At 42.1% G+C, this 4352-nt stretch overlaps 1 non-coding gene across 1 annotated transcript; it reads right to left on the bottom strand.

The window, feature by feature from the left end:
- Window positions 1–3387: 3387 nt before the first annotated feature.
- Trnam-cau (transfer RNA methionine (anticodon CAU)) lies at window positions 3388–3459 on the bottom strand. Its single transcript has one exon. It is a non-coding gene; the product is annotated as a tRNA-Met (tRNA).
- Between the last annotated feature and the right edge of the window lie 893 nt (window positions 3460–4352).

Below are 4352 nucleotides of genomic sequence, written 5' to 3'. Positions count from 1 at the left end.
ATTGCAAGCATGTACACCTAATGAGAAGCTACGATGGAAGCAAGTTAGAGTCCACTGAGAACGGGGGACTTCAGTTGGCCCATAAAGCGCAGGCAGTTGATCTCGCACCCCATACGCAGAACAGCTGCTCGCACCTCTTTCGAAGGCACGCAGCAGTCAGGTATGACGTCTGGGCAGGCTGCAGGCCGGCCTGACACCGACCGTCCAGAGACGCACAGTGTACACTACTGGCCATTAAAATTGGTACACCACGAAGATCACGTGCTACAGACGCCAAATTTAACTGACAGGAAGAAGATGCTGTGATATGCAAATCATTAGCTTTTCAGAGCGCCGGTGGCGACACCTACAACGTGCTGGCATGAGCAAAGTTTCCAACCGATTTCTCATACAAAAACAGCAGTTGACGGGCTTTTCCTGGTGTAACGTTGTGTGATGCCTCGTGTAAGGAGGAGAAATACGTACCATGACGTTTCCGACTTCGATAAAGGTCGGGTTGTAGCATATCGTGATTGCGATTTATCGTATCGCGACATTGCTGCTCGCGTTGGTCGAGATCGAATGACTGTTTGCAGAATATGGAATCGGTGGGTTCAGGAGGGTAATACAAAACGCCGTGCTGGATCCCAACGGCCTCACATCACTAGCAGTCGAGATGACAGGCATGTTATCCGCATGGCTGTAACGGATCGTGAGCCACGTCTCGATCCCTGAGTCAACAGATGGGGACGTTTGCAAGACAACAACCATCTGCACCAACAATTCGACGACGTTTGCAGCGGCGTGGACTATCAGCTCGGAGACCACGGCTGCGGTTACCCTTGACGCTGCATCACAGACAGGAGCGCCTGCGATGGTGTACTCGACGCCAAACCTGGATGCACGAATGGCAAAACGTCATTTTTTCGGAAGAATCCAGGTTCTGTTTACAGCATCATGATGGTCGCATCCGTGTTTGGCGACATCGCGGTGAACGCAAATTGGAGGCGTGTATTTGTCATCGCCATACTGGCGTATCACCCGGCGTGATGGTATGAGGTGCCATTGGTTACACGTCTCGGTCACCTCTTGTTCGCGCTGTCGGTACTTTGAACAGTGGACGTTACATTTCAGATGAGTTAAGACCCGTGGGTCTACCTTTCATTCGGTCCCTGCGAAACCCTACATTTCAGCTGGATAATGCACGACCGCATGTTGCAGGTCCTGTACGGGCCTTTCTGGATACAGAAAATGTTCGACTGCTGCCCTAGCCAGGACATTCTCCAGATCTCTCACCAATGGAAAAGGTCTGGTCAACGGTGGCCGAGCAACTCGCTCGTCACAATACGCCAGTGACGACTCTTGATGAACTGTGGTATCGTGTTGAAGCTGCAAGGGCAGCTGTACCTGTACACGCCATCAAAGCTCTGCTTGACTCGATGCCCAGGCGTATCAAGGCCGTTATTACGGCCAGAGTTGGTTGTTCTGGGTACTGATTTCTCATGATCTATGCACCCAAATTGCGTGAAAATGTAATCACATGTCAGTTGTAGTATAATATACTTGTCCAATGAATACCCGTTTATCATCTGCATTTCTCCTTAGTGTGATCAGGCGTGTGATCAAGCGTGACTTCCTTTTAACTGTACGGTATATGTTACATTGCATTTAGGAACTTTCGGGTAATTGAACATGTATCAATAATTACAGATTTCTGTAGTTGTATATATACGTTTGGATGTAGCTGTATTGCGTTGATGTACTGGTGGATATTGTGTGGTATGACTCCTGTAGTTGATATTATAATTGGTATAATGTCAACTTTATCCTGATGCCACATGTCTTTAACTTCCTTAGCCAGTTGGATATATTTTTCAATTCTTTCTCCTGTTTTCTTCTGTATATTTGTTGTATTGGGTATGGATATTTCGATTAGTTGTGTTAATTTCTTCTTTTTATTGGTGAGAATGATGTCAGATTTGTTATGTGGTGGTGTTTAATCTGTTATAATGGTTCTGTTCCTGTATAATTTGTATTCATCATTCTCCAGTACATTTTGTAGTGCATACTTGTATGTGGGAACGTGTTGTGTTATTCGTTTATGTTGTATGGCAAGTTGTTGATGTATTATTTTTGCTACATTGTCATGTCTTTTGGTGTATTCTGTATTTGCTAGTATTGTACATCCGCTTGTGATGTGATCTGCTGTTTCTATTTGTTGTTTGCAAAGTCTGCATGTATCCGTTGTGGTATTGGGGTCTTTAATAATATGCTTGCTGTAATATCTGGTGTTTATTGTTTGATCCTGTATTGCAGTCATGAATCCTTCCGTCTCACTGTATATATTGCCTTATCTTAGCCATGTGTTGGATGCGTCTTGATCGATGTTTGGCTGTGTTAGATGATACGGGTGCTTGCCATGTAGTGTTTTCTTTTTCCAATTTACTTTCTTCGTATCTGTTGATGTTATGTGATCTAAAGGGTTGTTGAGGTGGTTATGACATTGCAGTGGTGTAGCTGATGTATTTATATGAGTGATTGCTTTGTGTATTTTGCTAGTTTCTGCTCGTTCTATAAAGAATTTTCTTAGATTGTCTACCTGTCCATAATATAGGTTTTTTTATGTCGATAAATCCCCTTCCTCCTTCCTTTCTGCTTAATGTGAATCTTTCTGTTGCTGAATGTATGTGATGTATTCTATATATGTGGCATTGTGATCGTGTAAGTGTATTGAGTGCTTCTAGGTCTGTGTTACTCCATTTCACTACTTCAAATGAGTAGGTCAATATTGGTATAGCATAAGTAATTATAGCTTTTGTCTTGTTTCTTGCTGTCAATTCTGTTTTCAGTATTTTTGTTAGTCTTTGTCTATATTTTTCTCTTAGTTCTTCTTTAATATTTGTATTATCCATTTCTATTTTTTTCTGTATCCTAGATATTTATAGACATATGTTTTTTCCATCGCTTCTATGCAGTCGCTGTGGTTATCCAATATGTAATCTTCTTGTTTAGTGTGTTTTCCCTTGACTATGCTATTTTTCTTACATTTGTCTGTTCCAAAAGCCAAATTTATGTCATTGCTGAATACTTCTGTTATCTTTAGTAATTGGTTGAGCTGTTGATTTGTTGCTGCCAGTAGTTTTAGATCATCCATGTATAGCAAATGTGTGATTTTTTGTTGGTATGTTCCAGTAATATTATATTCATAATTTGTATTATTTAGCATGTTGAATAGTGGGTTATTATTATTATTATTTTTATTATTATTATTATTGCAGAATATGAGGTAACTGTTTCCTTTCTGATTTTATGTATTACAGTCCTCCCTCCGACTTACTTCTAGCTAGCATCCATTCGGGTATCTACAACTGGCACGCATCTCTTAAAGAAAAATGGAAGTAAAAATATTAGCAGAGCGTGGTTTCGATCCACGGACCTCTGGGTTATGGGCCCAGCACGCTTCCACTGCGCCACTCTGCTCCACATTGTGACCACCTTTCTCCATTGATTATCCAAAAACCAGTTCTCCTCACATAGGATGGCGTCAACACCCATGCTTTCTTTTGTAGGTGTGCTTACAGACGCCTAACAAAGATCTGTAGCCCTGCCTGCCTCTTCATATTGCTACTGCTGTCAAACGAGGGCGACACAGTGAGCAGATGCCCATAGACAGAGGCTTACAGTGCACACCTAGTTATATGTGGTAAATAGACATAGCGTATTGTGTTAAACAAGAGATGATCCCATTGCAAAACCATCAGCCATTAGGTATGTACCGTTGCGTAAAGATCTCCCTAAACGGCCATACTCTTACGGTCTTCAAACCTCACGCGTACATCTAAACTCAGTGAGAAGGAACGATCTAAAGGATTAGATTACCATACTGTAAATTCCGGAACGAAAGGAGCTGAAGTACGTGGGTATTCTGAGGAAATCATGAGGCCTCCATTCTGTATTGGGACAATAATATTGTCTGTTTTCTGTCCACTTTTGTCGGCGAGCTGCCAAAATTTAAAGTCAGAAATTTTAAGAGAAAGGGGGGAAAACGCGGAATGGTAGCTGGTTCTGCCGCTGTTTGTGTTTACAACCCACATATGGGAAATGCAGATTTATTGGCAACACTGGCAGATGTCACACACAGATTAGATACAAACAGTGGTATTTACGGTACGTTTGTTTTTGCATCCTATTGGATATAACTTTAAAAAATTTGTGGATTCTCTACAGAAGGGTACTCACTGGAAATCGAACAGCACACATCCCAGTGAACCAAAAGAAGTTTGCAACTGAATTGTCTGAAATTCTTTACCAGCTTGGTCCTGGAATAAGGAAGTGCTGCAGACCAGCTATCACAGACCCACAAGAGACCGACA

This window comes from Schistocerca serialis, chromosome 10 (assembly GCF_023864345.2).
Source record: "Schistocerca serialis cubense isolate TAMUIC-IGC-003099 chromosome 10, iqSchSeri2.2, whole genome shotgun sequence".
Classification (NCBI taxonomy): domain Eukaryota; kingdom Metazoa; phylum Arthropoda; class Insecta; order Orthoptera; family Acrididae; genus Schistocerca; species Schistocerca serialis.
The sequence above is the reverse complement of the archived record's forward strand: the minus strand, read 5'-3'. Positions and strand labels throughout refer to the sequence as shown.